This window comes from Pan paniscus, chromosome 7, assembly GCF_029289425.2.
Source record: "Pan paniscus chromosome 7, NHGRI_mPanPan1-v2.0_pri, whole genome shotgun sequence".
Taxonomy (NCBI): Eukaryota; Metazoa; Chordata; class Mammalia; order Primates; family Hominidae; genus Pan; species Pan paniscus.
In genome coordinates, this window is record NC_073256.2 from 49,559,552 (window position 1) to 49,574,694 (window position 15,143).

Here is a 15,143-nt window from a genome sequence, read left to right on the forward strand (position 1 = left end):
CTATGTGCTAAAACTGTGTACACAATGTGTCATAGACCTAAACATGATATATACAATTATAAAATTTATGGAAGGAAACATTGGAGAAAATCTTTGTGACCTTGGGTTAGGCATAGAGATTTTAGCTATGGAACCAAAAGCACAGTTCACAAAAGAAACAATTGATAAGGTGAGCTTTGTCAAAATGAAATCAAATTCAAATGTTCTTTGAAAGCCATTGCTAAAAAAAAATGAAAAGGCAAGCCATAGAGTGGGAGAAAATGTTTACAAATCCTATATAAGAACTTGTTTAAAGAACTCTTAAAATGCAAACAAGGCGATCAAAAAATGGGCAAACCAAAAATGGACAAAGATTTGACACTCGGCCAAAGAAGATATACGGATAGTAAATAAGCATATGAAAAGATTCACAACATCCCTAGTCATTAGGGAAACGTCAGTTAAAACCACAAGAGATGCCTCAACATCTTATCTGAATGGTGAAAATTTAAAAAGCCGACCATACCAAGTATTGGTGGGGATGTTGAAGGATTGCTGGTGGGAATGTAAAGTGGAACAAGCACTTTGGAAAATAGTTCGAGAGTTTCTTAAAAAGTTAAACATATACTTACCATGTGATCCAGTCATTCTATTCCTAGGTGTTTACCAAAGAGAAGTGAAAGCAAATGTACATAACAGTACTTGAATACAACTTTTTATAGGAGCTTTATTTTTAATAGCCAGAGACTGAATTAAGCCAAATGTTCATCAATAAATGAATAAATGAACACATTCAGCATCCATATAAATTCAGCATATCCATATCCATGGGATAATATAAATAAATGAACTATTGATACATACAACAATATGGCTGAATCTCAAAATAAATATGCTGAGTAAAAGAAACCAGATTAAAAAATAGTACATATTATATGAGTCAATTTAAAACTCTAGAAAATGCAAAGTTATCTATGTTGATATAAAGTAGGTCAGTGGTTGCCTGGTGATAGGCTCAGAATGGGTGTCAGAGAGGGAAGGAAACTTTTTTTTTTTTTTTTTTGAGACGGAGTCTCGCTCTTTTGCTGGGGTTGGAGTGCAGTGGCGTGATCTCGGCTTACTGCAACTTCCGCCTCCCAGGTTCAAACGATTCTCCTGCCTCAGCCTGCCGAGTAGCTGGGATGGGGTTTCACCATGTTGGTTGGCCAGGATGGTCTCGATCTCTTGACCTCATGATCTGCCCGCCTCGGCCTCCCAAAGTGCTGGGATTACAGGCTTGAGCTACTGCGCCTGGCCAGGGAAGGAAACTTTTTTGGGTCATCAATATATTTTTTATTATTATTATTTTTCACATTCTCCTAGATCCTGAGGATGTGCTTATTCTTTTGATTGTGGTGAGGGTTTCATGGTTGTATACATAATCAACACTTACCCAATTGTACATTTGAAATATGCACAATGGTTTGTATGTCATTTATGCTGCAATAAAATAATTAAAACATACATCTTTTATGACCAAGACACTTCACTTAAGATATGTGTAAAATGTGTTTAATATAGCCTTGGTTGACACTGTAAGAATCTGTGAACAATGCAATGCCCATTATTAGGGGATTATTTAAATAAATGTTGATGCCTTCACACGATGGAATTATAAAATACTAAAAAGAATTTTACTCATGTCTACACACAGAAAGATACCAAGTTATTTTAAATATAAGAAATAGACCGGGTGTGGTGGCTTATGCCTATAATCCCAGCACTTTGAGAGGTCAAAGTGGGCGGACTGCTTAAGCCCAGGAGTTCAAGATCAGGATGGGCAATATGGTGAAACCCTGTTTCTACAAGAGAAAAAAAATATTAGCTGGGCATGGTGGCATGTGCCTGTAGTTCCGGCTACTCAGGAGGCTGAGGTGGGAGGATTGTTTGAGCCCCAGAGGTCAAGGTTGCAGTGATCTGTGATCATGCCACTGCACTTCAGCCAATGTGAAAGAGTGAGACCCTGTCTCAAAATAAATAAATAAATAAATAATTTGCTTGCTGCTGGAGATATACAATGGTACAGCCACTGTAGACAACAGTTTGACAGTTATTCCAAAAATTAAACATAGAGTTACCATATGACCCAGAAATTCCACTCCTCGGTATCATATATACCCAAGAGAATTGAAAATACATGTTCATGTAAAAACTTGTACATGAATGCTCATAGCAGCATTATTCATAATAGTCAAAAAGTGGAAACAACCTAAATGTCCATCTGATAAATGGATAAACAAAAAGTGCTATAGCCATATGATGGAATATTATTTATAAAAAGGAATAAAAAGGAATGAAGTACTGGTATATCCTACAGCGTGGGTTAACCTGAAAGAAGCCAGACATAGAAAGCCACATATTGTATGATTCTGTTGATATGTAATGTCCAGAATGGGGAACCCCTAGAGACAGTAGATTAGTGGCTGACAGAGGCTGAGTGAGAGGAAGAATTGGGACTGATTGCTAATAGATATGGCATTTCTTTTTGCAAGGATGAAAATATTCTAGGTGATATGGTGATGGTTACACAACACAGTGAATATAATAAAACAACCAAATGCATACTTTCAAACAGCGAATTTTATGTTATATGAAGTACATATCAATTTCTTTTTATTACTAATCATCATTTCAGTAGAGTTTTAAAATACCCCAAAGGGTGATAAATATTAATCCATCCACAGAATTTCTCTTGCTTTTTAAAATATATTCTGATTCACACATGTAAAATAATGCACACTTATGAAAGAAAGTCTGAACTCCTATGGTGACCTTCACAAGTCCAAGTCAATTCCTAAAACAGGCAATGGTAAAAATACTGAATGATGTTGTACCACATATAGACTGACAAAAATGCAAAAGACTGTGTGAGGAATATCCACATGTTTCTGAGGGTCATTTCCCTGGAAACAGCTTCCTTATGGCCCTTGGAAGGTGGAAAAGCTCCTGTTTCATAAAAATGTGGTAAGAGGTCCTCTTTTTCAGTAAACCATAGATAGATCCCATTGGTAAGGTCACCAGTCTCCAGAGATACATCTTTAACTGGAAAGATCCTGTAATGTACATGTGTGACTGTTGGTTTCCTGAACCCAAGGATCCAGGTTTGAATATTGATAGGTTCAGCTTTAGGATAAGCTATCGTTGTATCTATTATCCACTGGAGGCCTTTTGATTTGCTAATTCTTTAGCATCTCCTCCTGCTGGACTTCCATTTCCCTGTTGTGCTACAAGTGCATTCAGAATAATTTTAGTTGCCACAGATCTTCACAGAGTAACATGTGTAAGAAATGGCAAGTTATTTTTCTCTGCAAATGCCTGACTTGTTTCTCACCTCTTCCTGAGGAAGCCCCTTTCTGGAAACGAAATAATTCATTTTCAATCTCTGCTCCTGTAATTACTTTCTAAGTGCTTCTTGAGAAGCAGCAGCTGTTGGTCACGATAAGATCTTCCCTGTCTTATAAAAAGTCTCTGTGAACTAGAGAAACAATTCCAAAGTTTGTGTACTTAAAAATATGATCCATCCACCACATCATCTGAGCAACACCCAGTCCTTTGTCCTGGAGGCACATCATCAGTGCACACACATCTGCTGTAGCCGGATGATTCCCCAACATCACTGCTTCATCTTTTGAAATTGCTTTAATATCTCTTACCTATTCTTTTTTTTTTTTTGAGACAGAGTCTAGCTCTGTCACCCAGGCTGGAGTGTAGTGGTGCGATCTCTGCTCACTGCAACTTCCACCTCCCGGGTTCAAGTGATTCTCCTGCCTCAGCCTCCCAAGTAGCTGGGATTACAGGTGCACGCCACCACGCCCAGCTAATTTTTGTATATATATGTATTTTTTTGAGATGGAGTTTCGCTGCTTTGCCCAGGCTGGAGTGCAATGGCATGATCTCAGCTCACTGCAACCTCTGTCCCCTGGGTTCAAGCGATTCTCCTGCCTCAGCCTCCTGAGTAGCCAGGATTACAGGCACCTGCCACCACACCTGGCTAATCAATTTTTTTAAGTATTATTTTAAAAAAGCTGTGAAGAGCAAAAGTTGTAATGTTAAGAAAAGTAATATGGATATAGTATAATTAGGTATAGTAAAACATAATTTTACTTAAAAATTAAGGCCCTGTGTGGTGGCTCATGCCTGTAATCCCAGCACTTTGGGAGGCCAAGGTGGGTGGATCACTTGAGGCCATGAGTTTGAGACAAGCCTGGCCAACATGGCAAAAACCCATCTCTATTAAAAAAAAAAAATAGAAAAATTAGCTGGGTGTGGTGACACATGCCTACAATCCCAGCTACTCGGGAGGCTGAGGCAGAAGAATCACTTGAACCTGGGAGGTGGAGGTTACAATGAGCCAAAACTGCACCACTGCACTCCAGCCTCGGTGACAGAGCAAGACTCTGTCTCAAAATGTATATATATTCCAAATTAATTGATATACATACACATATATGCTTGGACATACAAAAAGATTTTTAAAATTATATTCATATGTTAATATATGTATATAATTAATTTGGAGGACTATTCATTGAACTGTGGAAAACGAATAGTAGAGTTTTGCTATTAAATATGTCATATCAAAATCATTTTAAAAGTCTTTTAAGTGAAAATCATTTTATACTTTCTATTTGTACAAACAGCTTTTTGTATATTGAAAGAAATGGTTTTCATTCAATAGATAAGATATATATGTGAGATATTTGTATGTTAAAATAGTTTGGGTTTTTTCAAAATTATTATTATTATACTTTAAGTTTTAGGGTACATGTGCACAATGTGCAGGTTAGTTACATACGTATACATGTGCCATGCTGGTGCGCTGCACCCACTAACTCGTCATCTAGCATTAGGTATATCTCCCAATGCTATCCCTCCCCCCTCCCCCCACCCCACAACAGTCCCCAGAGTGTGATGTTCCCCTTCCTGTGTCCGTGTGTTCTCATTGTTCAATTCCCACCTATGAGTGAGAATATGCGGTATTTGGTTTTTTGTTCTTGCGATAGTTTACTGAGAATGATGATTTCCAATTTCATCCATGTCCCTACAAAGGACATGAACTCATCATTTTTTATGGCTGCATAGTATTCCATGGTGTGTATGTGCCACATTTTCTTAATCCAGTCTATCATTGTTGGACATTTGGGTTGGTTCCAAGTCTTTGCTATTGCGAATAATGCCGCAATAAACATACGTGTGCATGTGTCTTATAGCAGCATGATTTATAATCCTTTGGGTATATACCCAGTAATGGGATGGCTGGGTCAAATGGTATTTCTAGTTCTAGATCCCTGAGGAATCGCCACACTGACTTCCACAATGGTTGAACTAGTTTACAGTCCCACCAACAGTGTAAACGTGTTCCTATTTCTCCACATCCTCTCCAGCACCTGTTGTTTCCTGACTTTTTTATGATTGCCATTCTAACTGGTGTGAGATGGTATCTCATTGTGGTTTCGATTTGCATTTCTCTGATGGCCAGTGATGGCGAGCATTTTTTCATGTGTTTTTTGGCTGCATAAATGTCTTCTTTTGAGAAGTGTCTGTTCATGTCCTTTGCCCACTTTTTGATGGGGTTGTTTGTTTTTTTCTTGTAAATTTGTTGGAGTTCATTGTAGATTCTGGATATTAGCCCTTTGTCAGATGAGTAGGTTGCGAAAATTTTCTCCCATGTTGTAGGTTGCCTGTTCACTCTGATGGTAGTTTATTTTGCTGTGCAGAAGCTCTTTAGTTTAATTATATCCCATTTGTCAATTTTGGCTTTTGTTGCCATTGCTTTTGGTGTTTTAGACATGAAGTTCTTGCCCGCGTCTATGTCCTGAATGCTAATGCCTAGATTTTCTTCTAGGGTTTTTATGGTTTTAGGTCTAACGTTTAAGTCTTTAATCCATCTTGAATTGACTTTTGTATAAGGTGTAAGGAAGGGATCCAGTTTCAGCTTTCTACATATGGCTAGCCAGTTTTCCCAGCACCATTTATTAAATAGGGAATCCTTTCCCCATTGCTTGTTTTTCTCAGGTTTGTCGAAGATCAGATAGTTGTAGATATGTGGCATTATTTCTGAGGGCTCTGTTCTGTTCCATTGATCTATATCTCTGTTTTGGTACCAGTACCATGCTGTTTTGGTTACTGTAGCATTGTAGTATGGTTTGAAGTCAGGTAGTGTGATGCCTCCAGCTTTGTTCTTTTGGCTCAGGATTGGCTTGGCGATGCGGGCTCTTTTTTGGTTCCATATGAACTTTAAAGTAGTTTTTTCCAATTCTGTGAAGAAAGTCATTGGTAGCTTGATGGGGATGGCATTGAATCTGTAAATTACCTTGGGCAGTATGGCCATTTTCACAATATTGATTCTTCCTACCCATGAGCATGGAATGTTCTTCCATTTGTTTGTATCCCCTTTTATTTCCTTGAGCAGTGGTTTGTAGTTCTCCTTGAAGAGGTCCTTCACATCCCTTGTAAGTTGGATTCCTAGGTATTTTATTCTCTTTGAAGCAATTGTGAACGGGAGTTCACTCATGATTTGGCTCTCTGTTTGTCTGTTGTTGGTGTATAAGAATGCTTGTGATTTTTGTACATTGATTTTGTATCCTGAGACTTTGCTGAAGTTGCTTATCAGCTTAAGGAGATTTTGGGCTGAGACAATGGGGTTTTCTAGATATACAATCATGTCTTCTGCAAACAGGGACAATTTGACTTCCTCTTTTCCTAATTGAATACCCTTTATTAATAGTTTGGGTTTTTTTGGTTCTTTTTGAAACAGAGTCTCGCTCTGTGGCCCAGGTTGGAGTGCAGTGGTGCGATCATGTCTCACAGCAGCCTTGACCACTGGGGGCTCAAGTAATCCTCTAACCTCAGCCTCCTGAGTAGCTGGGACCACAGGCATGTGCCACCACACCCAGCTAATTTATTTATTTATTTTTTTGTAGAGACAGAGTTTTGCTATGTTGCCCAGGCTGGTCTTGAACAGCTGGGCTCAAGGTATCCTCCCACCTCAGCCTCCCAAAATAGTCTCTGAAGTTTTAAAGTATTTGATTTTTTTTGCAATAGAAAATTGACAATTGAGCTTAAGAGTATTCACTAATACTTTAATATTACTTTTAAGTTTATTACTTATGGTCAGTTCAGATTCCAATTAGGGTGATTGTTTTCCTCCAGTTTTGAGTATAGGAATACAAATTATCTCCCTCTCAAACCGAGCAAAATAAGCCTGACCATTTCATTAATGCCCGAGATTTGCTTTGTGATCTCAAATGCCTCCATGCAATGGCATGGCAGCCCTGGGAGTGTGCCTCTCTGATCTCCTACTACAGGGAGGGTAAATAACTAAAGGCACAAACTGCTGTGTTCTGACTTCCATTCCTGTGTTCAGGCCAGGGCTCCACTTCCCCTTCACTGTTCCCATTGACTGCTCATGGCAGGATACTAAGGCAGGCCCATTTCTGAAGACATAGGACTCCTCTAAAAAGTACCTTTGGCTTAAGCATTCCCTGTTAGCCTTGCTGAATCTTCCTTATTGCAATGCTGCAAACTAAGCTCTTTGTTCTCTCCTTTATAGGGGTGGGATCATAATGGAGTCTGACGTCTCACCCAGCCTCCTCCAGCTCCCCATTTTCCCTCACCAGCATTTGACCCAGTACATCTCTTACGTGTCTAATCCTATCTTGGCTTTGGCTTCTCAGATGTCCTGTGCTACCAAAAGTAGTATCAAGAATGATCCAAGAAAACAGGTGGTAAGATTGTGATTTGGAATTGACCTACTAACCCTCCAGTGGGCAAAGAGGATATTAACTTGGTTGATAGGTGGGGTGTGGATAGTCAGTAGCATAAGGTGGTGAGTCAAAGGTGAAAGGTTTCATCGATGGTGACCTGGGAAGATGTCCTGGTGGGGAGGAAAGATGTTGCAGGTGTGATGATTGAAGCATTTGAAACTTATGGAGAGAAAAATGTCCTCAAAGACAGCAGAATTGTTGGCTGTTTACTGCTAAGTTGTATTGCTTCTAGCTAAGGGATAATGAGAGCAGTTAAGCAAGCAGTAAATGGCTAAGTGTGGGAGGCAAGAGGCTTTTTGGCATCTTACAAGAAGGCCCTTACCTTCTGCAGTGTGGGAGAGCAGACACGGTGGAACAGGTGAAAATCAAATAGTTAGAACTGCAGAGATCCCTAGATGTTTGAATATTCAGTGAAGAATAGGTTGCCAGCGGTGGGGGCTGGGGGGGTTCGGGGAACACCTGGGACTCTGGGAAAACTTGGGACCCTGAAAACTGGGATGAGGGTATGTAGATGGAGGCCCTTGAATGTATTGTCTAGGCAGACTGCCACCTTCTTTCCCAATCCTTTGGGCTTGCACAAGTGCCCCATCCTTTCTGGTAAGAGCTAGTGCTTCTATTGTGTAAGAAGATGCTGCAGAGGCCCCTCCTTCACAAGGCAATACATGTTTCCCAGTAGGTGCCCTCATCTCTTACCTGATACTTAAGGTTCAGTCCCAGCATAACATGGGTGGGTACATGCTGGGGACGATTAAGTAAAAAGGAGACTATGCACCAGATGAGCCACAAGAATAAGCCAGTGGGAGCCAGAGGAGGGCACCTTGGCCTGTACTTTGAGAGTGCTTGATCAAAGGGCTTGGAATGGAAGTTTCTCAGAAACTGAGATCTAACACGTTGGCCAGGACCCCAGGGAACAGGGCAAACTCACTGTGAGGGTGGTTCTTAGAAGTCTGGGAAGAGTGATGACCAATGCACAGTGAAGGGGAAAATTCTGAGTTGCCTTTAGCAGGAAAGATGTCTGCAACAGGTCCAGGCTGCAGTGCAAGCAACACTGCTCATTGGTCCATAGGATCAGAGGAAGGGATAAAGAGGCTGAGGGAAGTGGGGGCTTGAGAGTGAACCCTAGGAACATTCAGCCTCCTGCCACTTCAGTGACATTATTTAGGAGGTCTATTAGGGCATGCCAGGACATCTTCACCAAAGTAAAAAAAAAAAAAAAAAAAAAAAAGAAGCGGGCACCTCTTATATCCCTACTCCATACAGTAAGCTGAGGATCCTGGCAAACCTCTTTGGGTTCAGGAGACAACACATTCCACAGATAAGAATACTGCTGTGCCACATATACTGCCAGCTTTGAGTAGGTCTCAGAGCAGGAAAGGGCACTGCAACAGGTGAAATGGCCTTAGTTCTTAGTCTGCATGACTGGGCATATCCAAGCCTTTGGAATGTCAGTGTGGGAAAAGAAGCAGTAGGAAAAGACAGAGTTTGTATCAAACCCCAGGGAGAGAATCACCTTGCAGCCCCTGGGATCCTAGAAGAAGATCATGCCAACCACTGCAGAGAACTACACACCTTTTGAGAAGCTGTTATTACATGCCTGTAATCCCCGCACGTTGGAAGGTCAAGGTGGGAAGATCGCTTGAGGCAGGAGTTTGAGACCAGCCTGGGTGATACAGAGAGACCCTGTCTCCATTAAAAAAAAAATTAGCTAGGCATGGTGGTGCATGCCTGCAGTCCCAGCTACTCCGGAGGCTGAGGTGGGAGGATTCCTTGAGCCCAGGAGGTTGAGGCTGCCGTGAGCTATGATCGCATAGGCAGTCCAAACCGCCTTATTCCTTTCACCTTCAATAGATTCATCAGCACCCTCTCCAATCTCACATATATGGCCATGTGGAAGTTCTCATACGACCAGCTACAGGAGGAGGGAAAAGACTGAACTTGGTTTATAGATAAGGTGGGTCTGTATGTAGACGCAAACTGAAAATTGGTGAGGTGGCTTTGAAAGACAGTGGAGAGGGAGAATCTTCCCAATGGGAAGCAGTGCACCTGGTCATCTACTTTGCAAGGAAGAAGTGGCCTGGGTAAGCATATTTACAGTTCCTGGGCAGTGATCGATGGTCTGGCTATCTGGCCAGAAGCCTGGGAGGAAAAGGACTGGAAGACAGGGTCGAAGAGGCCTGGGGTAGAAGCTTGTGGGTGCACATATGGGAGCAGGCACAGACTGTGAAAACTTTTTTTTTTTTTTTTTGAGATGGAGTCTTACTCTGTAACCCAGGCTGGAGTGCAGTGGTGCAATCTTGATTCACTGCAACCTCTGCCTCTTGGATTCAAGCGATTCTCTTGCCTCAGCCTCCCGAGTAGCTGGGATTACAGACATGCGCCACCACGCCTGGCTAATTTTTGTTGTTGTATTTTTAGTAGAGATGGGGTTTTACCATGTTGCCCAGGGTGGTCTCCAACTCCCAGCCTCAAGTGATCCACCTGCCTTGGCCTCCCAAAGTGCTATGATTACAGATGTGAGCCACCACACCCAGCCCAGACTGTGAAGAGTTTTGTATCACATGTTAATGTCCACCAGAAGCCATCCATCATGGGAGAGGCACTGAACAACCACATTGACAAAGTGACTCGGACAGTTGACCTGAATCAGACTGCCATTGGCCACCTCAGAATTGGCAGGATGGGCACAGCAATAGAGTGGCCATGGCAGCAGAGACAGAGGCATCCAACTAAGGGACCACTTCACAGCAAAGGAGGTGGATGGTGTAAGTAGAACATGAACACCACACCATCCAAAGACTAGCATCACAGAATGCAGAAATAGCCCGTGAGTCAGTTATGCTCCCGGTAGAAGGAAATTTGAGAGATGCATTTTCATAGCCACCACAGACTCCTATGGGCACTGAACAGCTCTAAGTCTCCACCCAACTGGCCCACAGATCCAGCTGTGGTGCTCTGAAATCTATCATCACGTTTGCCCTGCAGGTGGGCTTCTCCTAGGCTGCTCCCAGCCAATAACTGGGTGTGACAGGGATACTAAGCAGGCTGAACCCTCAAGATGCTGGCCTCTTCTGAAGAGTGACTTTGGCTCAAGGACTCCCCCTAGGCCTGGCTGAAACTTGCTTATAATTGCGCTGCAGTCTAAGAAGTAACTTCCTTTCTACCTCCCTCCTCTTTCCTCCTCTCTTCCTCACAGGGGCAGACTTGCATCTGAGTCTGATGTCTCCTCCACTAGCTCCTTCTCCATTTTCCCTCACTGGCATTTCCTTTAATAAATCTCTTGCTCATCTAATTCCACCTTGGAACCTGCTTCTTGGAGGACCCAGACTAACACAGATGGCATGTATATGTGCTGGTGGGTGTCTAAGGTAGAAAGGCAACTATGTCAATCTTGCATGCTAAGTGTAGTCAACTGGGAGCAGCTGCCAGGAGAGTGCTGAGTTGAGAAAGACTCTAGAGCTGTATCTGGCCATTTGAAATAAATACTATGGCCTATTTTTTTTTTTTTTTAAGACAGGGTCTTGCTCTGTCGCCCAGGCTGGAGTGCGGTAGCATGATCACAGCCCACTGAAGCCTCGACCTCCTGGGCTCAAGTGATCCTCCAGCCTCAGCGTCCTGAGTAGCTGGGACTACAGGTGCATGCCACCAAGCCCAGCTAATTTTTGTATTTTTTCTAGAGATGGGGTTTCACCATGTTGCCTAGGCTGGTCTCTAACTCCTGGGCTCAAGCAATCCGCCTGCTTCGACCTCCTAAAATGCTGGGATTACAGGTGTGAGCTGCTCCCAGTTGCTATCGTTTATTGGCAAGGTCTACCATGAGGGTTAAAGGAGGAACATCTTGATCTTTCATTAGTCACTTCTGCTGAATTTGGATGTTCCCTAAATCTCTATTAAGAAGGGTCATGGTCAGAGAGCTATTGTATGTAAAACTTTTGTTAATGATGAATGATATTTATAATAAGAGTGAATGATTAATGATACTTAATGATTAATGATGATTATAAAAATTAACAGGCCAGGCACAGTGGCTTATGCCTGTAATCCTAGCACTTTGGGAGGCCAAGGCAGGAGGATTGCCTGAGGCCAGGAGTTTGAGGCTGCAGTGAGCCATGATGATGCCACTGCACTCCAGCCTGGGAGATAGACTGAGACTCTATTTCTCAAAAACAAACAAACAAGCAAAATAATAACAATGATTATACATTAATGTAATGATATGATTATGTAATATGATTAATGTTAATGCTTAATGATGAATGATATTTATAAAACAGTATTCTATCATTGAAAATCCTAAAGTGATACTAAATGCAAGATAATATGTGGCTTAATCATATAAGCAATAATTTTCACACTGAAAGATGGTGGGTCACATGGAATCTAGAAAAAAAGATTTAAAGCATAAGGATTTGTTAGTGGTTTCCATCCCTGACTTGGGGTGACTGTGCTCTGAGCCAATATGCTGATGTGGTTATTCCTGTTTCTTGGCAGGTCTGTATCATGAAGCCCATCATAACATGATGCCATTCATGAATATTAGTCATTCCCCTTTACCTGATTTTATGCTTGCCAATCAATGTTCTGACATTAAGCATGTTTTAGAAGTAGATTTTCCAGCTGGGTGCAGTGGTTCAATGCCTGTAATCCCAGTACTTTGGAAGGATTGCTCAAGCCCAAGACTTTAAGACCAGGCTGGGCAATATAGGGAAATGCTGTCTCTACAAAAAATAAAAAATTAGCCAGGCATAGTGGCACTTGCCTGTGGTCTCAGCTACTTGGGAGGTTGAGGTGGGAGGATTGCTTGAGCCTGGGAGGTTGAGGCTGCAGTGAGCTGTGATCCTGCCATTGCACTGCAGCCTGAGCGACAAAGTCAGACACTTTCTCAAAAAAAGAAAGAAAAGGCAGATTTTCCTACTAGAAAGAGAATGTGCTGACCAGTTGATATAGGTATTCTAGTCAGTCTAGCATTTGATTTCTTTCCTTTAAAAAAAAAGTACTTTATAAATTATAAAATAATACAAGCTTATCATGAAATAATATTCAAAAAGTATAAAAGCAAACTTCAAAGTTCACTTCTCATGCACAGCTTCTTTCCAATCCACTCCCTGGGTGTACCAATTTATTTTTTGTTGTAAGTTAATTGGTTTCTCCATTGAATATCTGATATTCAAGATGTTTTCTTTATGACCTTGTTTAAAAGGAATCTCTTGTGAATTCACTCAGAATGAACTAACAAAACTGAGTTTCTTTTTTTCTTTTTCTTTTTTACTTCTTCCTTCATCAAAGTCTTCTTAGCTAAAAAAAACCCTGAACTTCCAAATGCACAAAACTGAAGGCCAGCCTTTTCATTCAGTCCTTTTGATCTTCATGTGCCAGTGTTTTGTTAAGTCTTTTATGATGGGAAATTTGCTTCGCGAAAAGTGCAAGAGGAGAACAATTTGGCATAATATGTGTAGTGCTGAATTCACTGAATTTCATGATTTATTCAGTCCTATGAACTACCACTCCCTTATTTTGTGTGTATTGTACTACTTTTTAGTTATTTTCCAAAAGTCTTTTCACCTCTCTTGAATCCCTGCCAAGGATAAAGGATAAAGTAGGAGGTAAGAAAAATAACTTTAGTCCTAGTGCAAGTCAGTATGCACCTACTTCAACAGTTTTTTAAAAAGATCGCATGAAGACAAATCTGAAATTATGTAGACTGCAGATTGGCTTTTTATTATTATTGTCCATTTTCAAACTCAAAGCAATTTCTGATGAGAAAAATTACTTCCCTAATACAAGTACTGTTATGCTTTTAGTGTACATGGAATTTATTACGAAAGATTTTCCTTACTGGAAAGAGAACATTTGGGTCTGTTTTTGAAAATGCTTTCCCATAAGGATTTAGGGAAAACACCTTGAGCATAAGGTCTCTAAGGGAAAATTACTGTTTTAGGAACAGAAAAGACAACTTACCAAAATAATGCTAATAATGCTATGAAAATGGATATAATTACATAATTTAAAAAATGGTTTCACTTAGAGAGGGACTACATTATTTTTATAGAGGAACAAAACTTACAAAATATATTCATGTTATTTAAGGCTGATAAGTTTTTAAAAAAATTTCACTACTACCAACGAAAGCTGATATGCATTTTTCAGGATAATCTTTTTGATGGGACAAACAATGATGAAAATTAATACAGAAATCTGGTTGACTGTGGGTGTAAAATTAGAGATATTTTCATGTAGATTAAACAGATTTTTCTTCCAAAAGAAAATGTGCAATTAATTTGTAGTACATTTATTATTTACCAGTTTTCATAAAATGGAATACAGTTAAGGTAGTTACAAAAATATATTGTAGAAATATCTTTGGTGAGAGGCTGTGATTTAGCAAATATTGCATTTATTTCAGATAGTCACAGAAGCAAGCTTAGGGTTCACATTGGCACTATTCTCTAAACTTCATTTTCTGATGTTAGAAGTTAGACACAATTTAATAGCTATTTGAGGCAAAAATTTACTGGGCCTGAAACTCTTTATATAATAAAAAACCATAGTGGTATGGGAATATCATTTCAGTCATCATACCTGCTAGATTCTTAGACAGATAGGTTTGATCATCTTCTATTTATGGTCAATGACTGTTGCTCAAGGAGCTTTAATACATTTGTTTCGATTTTTTCTTTTCAAATTTTAACATTACCCTTGAGTTAGGCAAAGTACCAAGGTCGGAATGCAAATTTACATAGTGCCTTTATATTGAATTTATCTCTGGCTTGGAAGAAACAGCCCTCTGCCCTCATGAAGATATCAGCAGGTTCACTTGGCCTTCTGTTGTGATTTAATATAGATGCAGAAGATAAAAATCCAATAAAACCATTGCCATGAGTTTATCTATTATGACATTCTGGCATATGATGTCAGTTTGTCCTGGAAAATTCAAAATTAATTTTTTTGTCCCTATTTTCATATATGAGAAGTGGAACTTTTAGTATCAGCATATAGAAATGGCCTTTTCAATGTCATGTGAGTTGCAATAAAGGTTTTGAAGGCATACTTGCTTTCGTGCAAGTGTTATCTCCTGGCTCAACCAGGTGATAAAACCTTATTAATAAATTACAATAAAGGCACTGTAATAGACTGGATTGGCACATTTTTGATCTTCTCAACTTACTTATTTCCAGTTCTGATAGGTCTAGTTTCTATAGATCCTACCTAAACATGATTTTGGAAGCCAGACAAACTGCATTGAAATTTATAAAGATACCACGAATTTGGGGGCACAAATGATATAATGAAATAAACATAAAATCAACTTTTGGGGCCCAATAGAGCTGAGATGCTTTCCGTAAAATAATTAAGAATCCAAAC

At 40.2% G+C, this 15,143-nt stretch overlaps 1 pseudogene; it reads right to left on the reverse strand.

Moving 5' to 3' along the window:
- Positions 1-681: 681 nt before the first annotated feature.
- Positions 682-11,028, reverse strand: LOC100977995 (acyl-CoA:lysophosphatidylglycerol acyltransferase 1-like; annotated as a pseudogene).
- Positions 11,029-15,143: the final 4,115 nt, after the last annotated feature.